The following is a 15,045-nucleotide window of genomic DNA, read 5'->3' on the forward strand; positions in this document are numbered from 1 at the left end:
TTTGATTAAATTGATGCGCGTATAAGCAGAATTGCTACTTAAATGTGGTTTTGTATTTTCACGAATTTGATTTTTGTGAAGGGATTAGTTTTCTGTTGCCATAACTAAACTAAGGTATAACTAAAAACATCATCAATTTCTCCCCTTACATTTAACTTTAATTCTTCAAATCACTTGATTTTTGAGAGGGTGCGTTTCCTGTTTTTCAGTGGCGTGATCTAAAGCCAAGAATATAAATTAAGCCACTAATACACGTCACAGCCAGTTTTACAGGGCGGAACCATTCATCCATCAATAGATCGTAATTTGTCATGACCTGAACGATCAATCTCCTTATTCAGTACCCCCAGAGGTATTGATTTGTTATGGGGTTTTATGTAACTTTTCACGAATGATGCTATATAATATTTTTTTATTAACATATATTATTTTTTAGCAGCAAAATTGAATTATTGAAGTCAGAGAATGTCTGCAAATTTCCACCGTTTTGATTCTTAAAGGTAAGTAATGTAAACTGGTAAAGTCAGTTTTTAATCGTTTCATTAAAATAAATTATATCTATCTATATGTATATATAATATCCCCTCCCCCGAAAAATGCATATTCTAAATTAAATATAATTGGTTAAAATCAGATATATTATCACGAACTCAGAAAATAATTACATTTGATAAATTTAAAGTGAAAAAATTTTAAGTTGTATCCTTTGTAATTTAATACTTTCAGCGAATAAAAAATGCAGCCTATTTATAAATACTGCACAACGTTAAATAGAGAAAAAAATTATTATAAATAAAATAACGGTAGCCATTCTAATAGCCTAACGCAAATTGGATTCCGTTTTCCTACAATAGTCGGCCATAAGTGTGAATTTATTTTTAAAAACTTTCGTCAATTTAAGATCTTCAGCCATCCTTAAAAACTGCCCCCCCCCCCAAATAACACGTTTTTATCACTGCAAGAAATGATACTCGGAATTAAAATTTTAACGCTTCAAGATCTTTGTCAGAAATCGTTAGCGTTCCAATACCTTTGATCTCTCTTAAAGAGTTACGGTTATAAAATAAGAATTAGTTTACCATTAGTTAACGTTAGTCATTCTAATAGCCTAACGCAAATTAGATTCAAAGCGTTTTCCTCCAATAGTCGGCCAAAAGTGTGAACTTATTTTCAAAAACTTTCGTCAATTAAAGATCTTCAGCCATCCTCAAAAACTGTTTCCACCCCCCCCAAAAAAAACACGTTTTTTGCACTGCAAGAAATTGATATTCGGAATTCAAATTTTAACGCTTCAAGATCTTTGTCGAAAATCGTTAGCGTTCCAATACCCTTTTACCCTTGATCCCTCTTAAAGAGTTACGGCTATAAAATAAGAATTAGTTTACCATTTTTTAACGTTAGCCATTCTAATAGCCTAACGCAAATTAGATTCCGTTTTCCTACAATAGTCGGCCAAAAGTGTGAACTTATTTTCAAAAACTTTCGCCAATTAAAGATCTTCAGCCATCCTCAAAAACTGTTCCCCCCCCCAAGAAAAAACACATTTTTAGCGCTGCAAGAAGCGATGTTTGGATTGGGCACGAAAATTGCACTCCATCAAGCCTTTATGACAAATAAATTTTAAATATGGGCATTGGTAAATCAAAAATAAATGCAATCAAATAGTGCCATTTTATTGCTATTGAAATTATCTTAATGAAAACAGCAACTAATGTTGAAATTTCAAATTTTTCGTTCTATGCATTGAAATTTCTTGTGAAAATATTAAGTAAGTTAGTGTTTATTACATATATACCAATGGCCCTGTTAATTAGGCTAAGAAGAATTTATTTTTGCTTCATTCATAAATTAATAGATTTCACGCTTTATCGCTATTTCTTTTTTCTAGAAAGTTTAGGAAGAAACGCATCATCAAACTTTCATATTGGTTTTATATTTAGTCACCGAAATACTCTTCGAAATCTCTTCTTCTTAATATTATATCTTGGATCGTATATTCAAAATTTGATTTCTCAAAAACTATTCGAACGATTATGTTCGAATTTTGTATTGAAGTTTGATAAATTAAAGTTATCAAATTAATTTACTGATTATTTAAAATTAGATACTTTAAAATTATGTAAGGTCTTTTTATACCTCAGAAATCATGTTTTTTTCGGTTATTACTTAATAAAATAATAAATATTTATCAGATATTATTTTTTAGCCTGAATTATGTTCCGTAAATTAAATTTTATAGGTTAAGACACAAGCTATTAGGATTGAGTGCTAAGAATCCAGAAAAAAAAATCCGATCATTAGATCATACGTTATTCAGGATGTTCATTTTTTATTTTGCACATTGTATACATTTATAGAAATAGTAAAAACAATAGCTGTTTTCAAAATTTTAATCGCCCTTTTGATTTTTTTCGAAATGTTCCTTGCAATACAATTTAAACAAAAGCGTTGAGTGCTTCTATATTTTATAAAAAAGTTTCATAAGAAAGTTTAATTCTTTTTTTTTGAGGGGGGGGGGTGCAAGAAGAGTAATCGCAATTAATATTTTTTACAATCACTGTTTTATTTAATGATTAAAAAATGAACCAAAATAGGCAGTTATACTTCATTGGTAATTGTCATAATCAGTATTATCAAAAGCTTCTTAAATTTTTTATTATTTTGCTGCTTCAAAAAATGATTATTTTTTCAAATAACAGTTTCTTTCCTTTAGTTTAATTTCTAAGAAAGATTGATGATTATTTCAAAATTGTGTTTTTGTCCCTTAAAAAAAACAGCATCATTTTCCTAACCATTGCAATTTAACTGTGTTTCATTAAATCAGCTAAGTTGTCGCTACATTGTTTCATCTGATATAGTAGTGAATAGGACTGGGCTATAAATCGATATATCGCGACATATCGATTTAACGCCTGTATCGGCAGGCCGATACAGCGACTTTCGTTACCATAGAGACAGACGTGAGAAAGAATCCACTGCAGGTGAATATTATGTTGATGGGACAAGAGTTTTAGTTTGCTTAGGATGGAAATACTGGTTTTGTCGCTCATTTGGGTCCAGTTGTTGCGATGTTGCAGGGAGCTGCGGCTATCAGAAAGTATCCAAAGGTCTTTAAAACAAAGGTCATTTTGCATAACAAATTCCTGACCCCTGTTGATAGCAAGAAGTTCACTTCAGCAGCCTGGGTTACGCTGATAGAGAGCAAATTTATCATCAGGAATCTCTATGTGCACTCCACTACCAGCATGACTATCGATTTTGCTACCGTCAGTGAAAAATTTTGTGTCTTGTTTTGGAATAGAGCGAATAATTTCAAGAGCCAGTTGCTTTCCTTCTTATTGACAGCGGGAAGGTTGAAATGGAAGAAAACTTCTGGATTATCTTCAGAAGGGTTCAAAGAACTGCGAAGGGAGAGCGGCTCTACATTATCGGAAGTTTTGAAAAACAATCTGGCTATATGGAGTATTTTTCCTGAGCCTTTGGAAGAAAATTCAATTACTGAGGTAGTCGGAAGTCTTGTTATGTCGTCCAAAGCTGAGGAGCTAGTTATAATATTTTACCAGACTGGCTTGTCTTCAGGTATGGAGAGGCAAAAGGTTAGCTTCATAACGTACAATGTTGGCTGATGGACAACTCTGTTTCAAACCTGTGATAATACGGGCAGCACTTAGTTGGACCTGATCAAGTTTAGTTAGTTATAAAAGCTCTGTCAAGTTATAAAAAAGTACCGACAGCAATGGAAAACTACGACACCCATCCTTAGATTTTTTTTTTCTATATAGTTAGAAACATTTATTTCATGAATCATGTGTATAACTTTTGTGCTCAATTTTTGATTGAGTGATTTTAAAACAGAATATCAATATACTAAATTAAAAATTCTAAAATTACTTTCTTCTAACTTTTAAAATGCTAATTAGAATTTTTAATTTAATGGTTTTCAAAAGACACCTATATATAAGAATATATTTTTTAATTACTTCTTCAAACAAAAGTTGCAATATTTTATTAAATTTGTTCTACAAATCATTTTATTACTACAAATTTCTATAATAAAAACAATTTTTAAATACTTGGTAGTATTGATATTTTTATATTCAACCCTGAAATTCCGATTTCTGGATATTTTTAATATTTACTATTTCAATGAAGTTTGTAATATTTTCATGCATTTTAAAGTTTTACACTTTTTAATGAAAATTTAGTTCACTTTAAATTAAAGTTATATTTTTTTTTATATTTGTAGAATAAAATTTCAGGTTATTTTGCATTTTCGATTTACTTTAAATGTTCTTTGAAATCGTTACTTTCTTTGTTTTGTTCTTTATAAAATCAAAGCTTTTTACTCGTTACTTTTGCCTGAAGTACTTTTACCCTTTACTTTTTAGAACAATTCTCAAACTTCAGAACAATTTTCTTTCTGTTTATAAAATGTTTTATATTCCAATAAAAATTATAGGAAATCATTAACACTTCATTCTTTAAAACAAATAATTTAGGCAACATATCTATAATATTCACACCTCATAATACATTAAAAGTTTATAAGTGTGTAATTTCTGATAAAACTCTTCAATTCCTCCCAATCGAAGAAATCCTGGAAGGCCTATCAAACTAAGATGTTACAGACAGGAGCCATATCACAATAAAAAAAGGTAGAAAAAAATATTAGCACTCAATACTGCTCAATTACCTGCTGATGTCAAATTAGGTTATTTTAACTGCACAACCGGTCCTTAGATCCTAAGTCCAATACGCTGCTTTAAATTTCAAAAAATCGGTCATTAAACTACTAACTGCCGAGGAAAAGAAACTAGCTCCCCTACACCAAGCATGCTTGATTGGATTAAGATCAATAGAGCATGCTGGCCGCTCTATACGCTGCATTGTTTCAACTTCAAGAAAGTTCTCCACCAGACGAACTGTATATGGTCTGGCATTATTTTGTATTAAAAGAAAGAAATTACCGATAGCTGCAGCATAAGATACGACATGGGCTCTCAGTATCTCTTCTGCTAACCTTCGAGCAGTCAAATGGCCTTTTTGATTGAAATGCAGGTCAGGACATCCACCTATGCTTATTCCAGCTCATACGATCAAACCACCTCGTCTGTAATGTGATCGATCCTTCCTGAACGAATAAAATGTTATTTTGAATGCACATTTTTCACATTCATAACTCTTTTTTGGTGATTTAAATAACGAAAAGCTTTTTAGGCTAACGTATGGTAGAGATTTCCTATAATGTGCTAAAATGTGGTAACCTAACTTATTTGGCATGTTTCAAGCTGTTTTTTCATACGTCATTGAGTTTTTGCCATAACTCTTTTTGGTGACTGAGATAACGATTAGTTAACATAGTCTATTTATATTGAAGCAATATTTGAACTTTTCAAAAGCTCGCTCAAAGATATTTCTCGTTTAAACTTTTTTTGCTGTTTATTTGAATATAGTTGGCTGGAAACAATGGCATTCCTTTAAGTGGTGCTGGCTGTACTTTTTTTTTCGAGCTCGCTAACGAAAACTTTTGATAGTTTTGCGTCTGCTAACGATTTTCTTGTGAGTCTCCAAAAACTGGAATTCTAACTGTTTTTCTCTTGTTTTTTTTGTCGTGCTTAAAAATTTTAGTTAATTTATAATTTTCGTCTTCGACAAGGCTATTTAAAATTTTTCGCTGACAATTTATAACAATATTTGGAATTCAAATTTGTGAGTCTCTGTGTCGAAAATTTTCTAAAAATTCTTTTGATCCTAACTTATTTTGGTTAACGGGCAATGGAAATTTTATCGTAGATGTAACGATTTTCTATCATGGCTTGAACGAAATATTCAAACTTTCATAGCAAATGCCAACTGAAATTTGTTTCTGTCACTTTGTTTTGTTTGTAGACTAAAGAAAGTATTCGTTGAGTATTGGGCTAATGCTTGCAAGCAAATTATGGTCTTAAAATCAAAAGATATATGAAACTTGTTTTGATCATATCTTTAAGCGATTTAGCTAAAAAAAAAGTTTTGGTTAAATAAGGAAAATTTTTCTTGGGCTAACTTTGACAACGATTTTCCATTACGGTCTAAAAATTGGTGCCCAAAATCAAATCAGTTTCTATGGGAAAAAAAACTTCGTCTGAGTTTCTTGTGCTTACTAGACAAATTAATATTTTAGGTTTAAGATTTGTTTATACCAGGCTAGCGTTTAAAAGCAATATTCAAACTTGTGATTCCATATTGTGCTTAACTAATTGTGGCATTTAACTAGTGACTAACGAAATTTTTTGCCCGAATTAGTGTGGTTACATTGCTCTTCTGTGGGATAACGGTTTTGAGATAAAGGCAGAAAGTATCTAAAACTTGTTTTGGCCACGAAATATTCTTAGTGAGGGGAAACGTTTTGTAGGGATAATGGTTTTCAACAATAATCTTAAGTTAGGTGGCAAAATTCAAGCCTGCGGTTTCTATGAAGAAAAAAATTACTTTTTTGCTCATAACATTTTATTGGTGGTTGGGCTGTCCACCATTTTAAGAGCGAATGTTTTCCCATACTAGGCAAACGTTATGTTTTCAATTTTGCACGATTTCTGGGTCAAAAATAGCTGATTTCCTTTTGCACCACGTATTTTTTCTTTTTAAAATAATAGTTTACTCCTTTATACTTTGTGCTCAATTTTGCACACATTTCGTCTGGATACCATAGCAGGGGAATCATCCCCTCTGCCGAAGATCAAAGTTGCGGTGCCATTTCTGCCGATCATCCTCAGGGATGTTTTCTGGACCGTCGCCAATAGCTCACTGAGCAGCTCTAGTGTGACGCAAATAAAGTACCTACCTACTTCTATAAGGGTGTGTAGCGTTTTGAAAAAGTGCTTAAAGGTGCTTATTTTTAATTTACTTTTCTTGAAAGCCCTTAAAGGTGCCCTTTTTACTCGCAGTTTGTGAAAAGTGCTTAATTTTCTATCTCTTAAAAAGAGATTTTTTCATTGCCGTATCGATTTTATCGCTCTAAATTACAAAAAAATGCATGATTTTCACAATTTTTTCTGCATTATTTATTAGAAACTAGTTATTTTATCATGAGCATAAGTTTTTGAATTTTATTGATTTTATGTTTATAAATTAAGAACTTTAAAAGATAGAAAAAAAAATTTCTATTGCTGCACAAATCCTAATTATGATTTTTTTTTCTTTTGGAAAATAATTAAAAATATTTCTTGAGTGCTTAAAAAGTAGTTAAAAGGCACTTTAGTTGAAAAATCTGACTATGCATCCTGTTTGTGCTTTGTTAATTGGTTAAAACTTGATTTGGATGTCGAAAGTTTAATTATTACATGTTTTATCAAATATATATAAATTATCAAATATTATAGTGCTTAAAATATTTCTTTACTGTATTTAAAACATTTGATTCATCATCATATATTGCATAAAAAATAATCAATTCTCTTTTCAGGATATATGAAGAATGTTATTGATGAATTGAAAGATGTTGTGAATATATAAAGGTCAAATGTCAGGTATATATTCCATTTCTTTCTAAATGTGCTAATCTTGATTTAGAATACCTGAAGTATATTGAAGATTTACTTAATGCTTTGCTAAATCAAATTATTTTCTCTGATCTTTGAGTAAATAAGTATAACAATATCTTCTCAATGAATATCTTCAATATGAAAATATCTTCTATTATATGAAAGTATCTCCTTTAATTATTGATAAGTTGAAAGATGTTGCGATTATAAAGGTCAGAAGTCAGGAATATACCCGTCCAACCATTTAATTTCTTGTTGGGGCATTTACATTATATTTACAGTTACGTAAAAAGATCTTTAATTGAGTACGATGCTTTGATCTAGAGCATTATTGAATTCCGTTTTTATCTACTACATATGTCTTAATTTTTTGGAGACATATAGCGACATATCTAGATTTTAGTATTGCTCGGATATATCCGTCTGTTGCATCATGTGTGCATATTTTATCCAAACTTTCTGCCACAATTTTGCTTCATATTTCCACACAGTGTTGCCAGATGCTGATAACCATTCACCCCCAGATGGTATTGTAAAATCCCCTAAAAATTTTTAAAAAACCCCAAAATTTTTGACTTAATATTATTAAAAAATAGTTCAAAGGTTATATAATGTATAGAAAACGTAGCTTTAACACTTTTTAATATTTTATTATCAACAAATTAATATTTTTTACATTTCAATCGCTACATTGTCTTAAATTTCTACTAAAATATTTAAGATATTTTTTTTTCAATGCTTTTTGTCTTTGCACATTTTTTCAGAAATATTTTATTATCAACGATATAGTCTTTTTTTAATATTTTAATTCTAACATTATGCTTAAATTTTTGATAAAATATCCAACATATTTTCGTCAATGCTTTCTGATTCGTATATGTTTTCGCTGTTAAACATTTTTAACATAGAAGAAGTAGATACAAAATCCTTTACCCTTAAACCTTTAAACCTTTACCCTTAAGCCTTATCCTTAAACCTTTAAGCTTTTCGTGTTCCCAATCTTTCTTGTACGTACTTCTTTTTTTCTTTATCCTTTGGCATTAGTTTTAAACCATGAACGTTAAAAATTTGAAATAATTCGAATTCAAATTCTCCAAACGTATTGGTTGATCGACCTAAGTAATAACCAACTACATTCAACAAAGGGGTAAAGGTCTAAAATTATATCTTAATCATTTTGTTTTGGTTTAACATATTGATTTTCATATTACCATTTCACACATTTAGTTATAGAATTTGATATTAGAAGGTAACCAAATCAAAACTAGTAAAAATCACAAATAACCCTAAAACAAACGCCTAAAAACCAATTCCCCTAGAATACCCACTGAAGATAAAAAATCCCCCTAAATTTAGGGGGAAAACCCCTAATCTGGCAACACTGTTTCCACAGTCAGCCTGAGAGCAATGTTGGGGTTAAACTCGTTTTGGACAGTAGACATGGGTTTTACTGACTTAAACTCTTAAAGTGTCTAAAACTTTGAACTTTGGTAAAAGGTAAAAATTCTATAGATGTAACCATTGCACACATAATAATTACACATATTAATAAATATTTGATATTTTTTATACAATTTGCTTTAACTTACTAAGAGAAAATAATATAATATAAATATTAATATTGCTATAAATATAATATGAAAATATTTATAAGTTTTGAAGCTCCACAATTCATAGAACAACGAAATTGAATACCTTATTCTTTGAATATGAATAAATATGCTTTTAATACTGATAAATTATGTTTTTGCATAAGGATAAATATTGCAATATTAGCAAACTTTTTTGATAAAACAAAAACTTCTCTTCATTTTGTTTCTTGTTCAAAAATTAGCCTTTTATTTTTCGCAATATTTTTTTTAAAAATTGTGACATAATTTAAAAATTTTTTTTTCTTCTTCTATAGGATGGTTTAAACTCTAGATGAATCCATTCAGTCCTAAACCTTGCAAACTTTGCATGGGAGTGGTAACTAATAATTTTGAATTAATAATTTTTTGTTTAAAATTCTTTCTTACATTCACACATTGAAAACTCAAAAAATTGTTTTTTGTGTCTTGATTTGTTGGAAGCCTGATTCAAATGATCGTTATTTTTTTTTAGGCTTTGTTCATTACTTCCCTCCCCATTTCAGCTCACCTTCCCATGAATGCTGAAAAAGAATTTGTTCTTCTGTCTGAACAACCATCTCTGGTCAACCCCATTGAAGATAAACTTGGTATTATCTTTTTATTTGATCTTGCTTATTTGACTTACTAAATATCTATTAGATTTGTTGTTTGTCTAAAGTAGCCATTCGTCTGAACCCGTGTCGGTGACTATGGTATTACTATTCCAAGTAGGAGTGTGGGGGTCACTGTTTAGGACAGGTTTTTGGCTGTGGTGGGTGAGAAAAAGGGAATCTTTGTCTCCAGTCTATTGTGTTAGCCCCTAGAGTGAAGAGAGTTATCTTGTTCCAGATGTGCTATTCTTGTTTCCATAGCAGCAGATGGCCTCAGATTTTGTGGCGGGGGAGTTCTTACCGTAGACAAACTATACTTGCTACCTATTTTGTTTTTGGGTGACTATTTTGAGCAAAAAAAAGTGTATAAAAACTTTTTTTTTTGAAAAGTGGTGACTTTTTGAATATTTAGGCCACTATTTCCTCGTATATTGTGGTACATAATAAGCTAATGATTTTTTGGCAGTTTTTCTTCTAATTTGTGACAAAAGGGATATTTTTTTCGCACCGTTTAAAAAGTGAATATTCCTATTCGTATTTACGCGTTTAAAAAATCAAATATTGTGATACGCGTATTCATTCAATTTCAAAGCATTGCTGATCGAAAAAAATAAGTTTCGTCTCCGGTTTCCTCATAATTAAAAATATAATTTGTCACTTAAATTCAATATTCATGACAAAATAAAAAAAATAATTTAAAATTTTTTTTTACATCGTTTTCCCAAAGTCACGGATTTTCATTTTTTTAATATTCAATTATCCAAATCTGTGCAAAGTATCTAGATCTATATTAGCAGTATTGTTATAAAATTATATTACTAAAATAGATACAGCGTTTTTATTGCTGATAATGATATAGTTTATAATTTTGATTTTCATTCAATTATGATTTAGTATGTAAGTATCAAAATTTCATAAAATGAGAAAATAAAGAGATGTATAAATTTTTTGTCATAAAACTAGAGTTTATAATTTCTTAAATGCAAAAAGTGCTAGCAGTAAATAAATATACTCCTACATACACATTTTTCTCACCATAGATCAAACTATAATGGATTTTGTATTTTCCTTTTAAAGGTTCGGATGCGTCTCTCCAACCCGGCGTGAACTTTGTTCTGTAGAAATCCCTTCTATAAATCAGTCTCTACTCAGGATATCAGACAGTGAGGGTGAGTCTCTAGATTTGTGCTTTTTATTTTGAAAAAAAAAGAATGAAGGAAAATTAGATGTTTTTTAATTAATTCTATTTTTTTAAACAATTTCATATACCTACCAACCTAAACACAGATAAAATGTATAAATAATACCCTAGTCGCAGCGACACGGCGACATTGTCATAATACATTACATTACAGAGTTTTGTGCAGCAGAACAAAATGTAACTTAAACCAAAAAAGGAAGATAAAAAACCATTTAAAATTGCAATAACTTTCAACGAATTGGAATTTAAAAAAAAAAATACACTGCTCATGCAAGTATGGCCTTTTCAGTATACTGTAGAGCGGCCCACATAGTATTTTTTCCAACAAGTTAAACATTCAAAAACTAATTTTCGAATGCTAATTTTTTTTTCTTCTTTTCTCATACTCCTTGTATATTTACCTGTGTTCACCAGCGTAATTTCAAGTTTTTAAATTGTTTAGTTTTTGTACAACAAAACAAAATTTAACGTTAAGTTGTACTCCCAAAACAGTCGTCCTTCTGATTTTTTAATAGAGAGAGAATTGAGTGAAGCCCTGTTCAATTGCTGTACTGGTCTCTTGAATGGTAAATAATAAATGTTTCAATCTTTGTAATAATATTTTGAATAATTCTGCATATCATTATCCGTATTCTGCTCAGCTACTAAGAACAGGTTTATGATATCAAGGTTTCCTCGGGTCTGGGATAACCTGGAATTCTCAGGGAAATTTATTTTAAAAAGCAGGGAATAGTCGGGAAAGATTGCAATTTTTTACAAAAGCCTAGAAAATTCTTGTATCATGCCTGAAAAATAACCAATCTTAGAATTGTCAGTATCAGTAATCTGTTATTGAGATTCAAATTCAATAATTTCAATGTCTATTTCAATTATTTGTCGCAAAAATTTCTTATTTTAGTGAAACTGTCCCATTTAAAGATTTTTTTCCCCTCAAAAAATGCTGAGTGTTAATAGTTTAAGTAATTATGTATAATGGTTTAAAGAAATTATCTTTAGATTAAGATTTATATGCCTATTTTTAAATTATTTAAATGTAAGTGCTTCCAATTCCAATTATTATTTCCAATTTTGATTTTCTCTCTTTGACTTACTTCATTATGCATGATGTATCAAAACTTTAAGCATAGCCTAAGCAATGTCGCTAGTAAAATTTCTGTTATTTTATTTTTCCAATGTTGGCTGGTATGTATTGAATTATAATAATTTCTTTACCATAACAACTTGATTTTTATAATATGATTTTTTTCTGAAAAAAGCAGTATTTTTGTGTGCAGAGTTATTTGTTTTTTTTTCAAATAGGTATAATTTAAAACGCCAGTTGGGTGTAGCCATTTGTCATATAAACAGAAATATTGTGACCCTTAAATAAAATCTTATAATAGGGTCTTTGAAATAATAGGATACCGTTTCTAAATATTTAAGCATTGTACTATTAGACGTAACTGTCCTTTCTTTGTCACCTGAACCTGCATTATCTTCGATATAAACATGCTCCTTTCTAATTTTTGCATTACATTTTCATTACTGCCCACTCTTCTGGATTTATCAGTAGACTACTGGATTTTGTTAGTTTATCGTGGTCGATTGTTTCAATAAAAATTCTTCTGGTTTTCGTATATTTTAAAAAATTCCTTAAAATTGAGTAAGTTTCCTAAAGAAAAATCCCTATTGAAATAGAATTTTTACATTCTTCATTGCTTTTTACGCTCTTCCTTGCTAAAATATTTAAATAAATATTACTAATACATAATGAAGCTAGCCTCAACTGTTGTAATCAGTTTAAAGCTTTTCTTTTTTGTTCTAAATTTTTTAGTTCTTTACTATTCAGAACTTCATTTTTTAATGATTAAAAAATTCTTTTTAGCTATCAATAAAAAATTACTTCTCTACTACTGCTCAATTTTATGAATTAATATAATGAAAAACATTTCAAATTCAAGTTCATTTAATGACAATCGCAAAAGGAAAGTATTACAGATCATTTATAGTTATAAGTGTCGTAAGGTTTTGCATTTCGATCACAATGAAAATCCCTAAAATTCCCTATGTGTAAAATATTTAGTATGTTATACAGCAGTTGTCATGAAATTTGTATTATTTCGTAAAATCTACTGGAATTTTTCCTATCCATGTTGGCAGCTATGTATTTTGTTTAAAATATCTAATGTATATGAATTAAATGCATTTTCCTTTTGATTGACTGGCTAGTGATTACTTTCATACCCTGAAAGCATACATAGCTGCCAACTCTACTGGATTTTGCCAGTTTCTCCTGATTCAATTCTTCTAGTTTTTGTACTTTTTAGAAAAACCCCTAAAATTGACTAAGTTTTCTATGAAATAGAATTTTTGTACAGGTTATTGCTTGATTTAAGTAAGTATTACTGATACACAATAAAGCGAACCTCATTAATAGAAATCAGTTTAAAACCTTTTTTTTTGGTCTAAAATTTTCCGTTTATTTTTATTCAGAACTTCTTTTTAAATTAATTTAAAAAAGTCTTCTAACTATGTTTCATGAATTAAATGCCTATTAATATTTAAACTATGTTTAATGTCAATCATAACTGGAAAATATTGCAGCTTTTGTATTTTGATCACAATAAAATCTCTATAATTCTCTATATGCAAAATATTTAGTATATTTTGCGGCAGTTATCATGAAATTTATATTGTTTTGTAAGGTCTACTGGATTTTTTCCTGTCCACGTTGGTAGCTATATATATATCTTGTTAAAGGTATCTGATGTATATGAAGTTATTATATATTACGTATATTTCAGGAAAGGCTCTTCCTTCCAATGCTTTTCTTTTGCCCCCAGTGGGGAGGCTTCATGACCCTTCTTTGCCTGAGAATTCATCTTTATCCTACGTTCTGCACATTGATATGTCAAGTGTCATGAACGCCTTCTTAAGCCAGTCTCGTCTCTTACTGGGCTTGCTGAATGTTGTAAGTCTAGTATATTTCGTTTATTTATTTTTTAAAGTCTAAATAGGTGTTAGTAATTTTTAAAAAAAACCTAATCTGAAGAAAGCTACCTATCTAAGGAAGACAGTTTAAATTGAAAATTTGAAATTCCCTAAAAACAAGTTGGAATTTGAAATGCATGGCTGCCAACTATACTGGATTTTGCCAGTTTCTACTGGTATAGTAAGAATTCTTCTGGTTTTTGTACATTTTAGAAAATTAGCCATTTAAATAGACTTTTTGCGCAGATTATTGCTTGCTGGAAAACTTAAATACATAATAAAGAGAGCCATTTATAAAAATCAGTTTAAAACTTTTTTTTTGTTCTTAAATTTTGAGTTTAATATTATTCAGAACCTCCTTTTCAAATTAATTGAAAAATCTTTTAACTTTCTTTGATTTAAGTGCCTATTACTATTCCATACTTGGATTTCTATAAAATAAAAAAAAAATTGAAATTCCATTAAGAAGATTGAGAAGTTAAAGTCAGAGAAATTAGAAATTTCATAGAAAAAGACAAGGATTATTGAAATTCCATAATCTAAAGGGGAAAATTTCCATAGTCTTCAATAAAAATAATTTAAATTTTTCATCAAATGTCAAACAACAAGGGAAAAACTTTCCTCATTAATTCCTTTCTTTTGTCCCTTCCTTCACAGTGAGTTAACAAGAATTGCGTCTTTAGAGTTACGCATAACTAATATTTGGGCTAACCATTATCAATAACAGATAATTTATCATAAATCAATGATGATATTTCAAAGGAAGGAAACTTATTTTCTTAGAGGAAATAAAAGAGCGTAAAAACAATTACAAAATTTCGAGTATTTAATACTTTCTTATTATTTAAGTTAAATATTCGATGTCGAGAAAGGCATAAATCAAATGAACAAATTCAAAAATAATGTTTTAGAATAACAAACTGGCTCATGTAAGTATGAATAAATATTTCTAAATAGTTCTTAATGTTTAATATTAGCCAATTTTTTTATTCTTAACCATTTCGAACATAATGTTTAAATTCATTTTGCCAGCAGTGTAAATTTTGCAGGTTTGATTTGTTAAACGATTTCTCTAGCGAAGTCAGTTCCTTAGAGTAGGGGCGTAACCCCATGGCAACGCAAAGACATTG

The 15,045-nt window shown here is 29.6% G+C and overlaps 1 long non-coding RNA gene across 1 annotated transcript; it reads left to right on the forward strand.

Moving 5' to 3' along the window:
* The first annotated feature begins 224 nt into the window (after nucleotides 1-224).
* Nucleotides 225-9,493, forward strand: LOC147816683 (uncharacterized). Its single transcript, XR_015435862.1, has 3 exons — nucleotides 225-500; nucleotides 7,445-7,508; nucleotides 9,430-9,493. It is a non-coding gene; the product is annotated as an uncharacterized LOC147816683 (long non-coding RNA).
* The last annotated feature ends 5,552 nt before the right edge of the window (nucleotides 9,494-15,045 follow it).

The sequence above is a fragment of the Parasteatoda tepidariorum genome, chromosome 1 (genome assembly GCF_982258835.1).
Source record: "Parasteatoda tepidariorum strain Cologne lab strain chromosome 1, Ptep-v5.0, whole genome shotgun sequence".
Classification (NCBI taxonomy): Eukaryota; Metazoa; Arthropoda; class Arachnida; order Araneae; family Theridiidae; genus Parasteatoda; species Parasteatoda tepidariorum.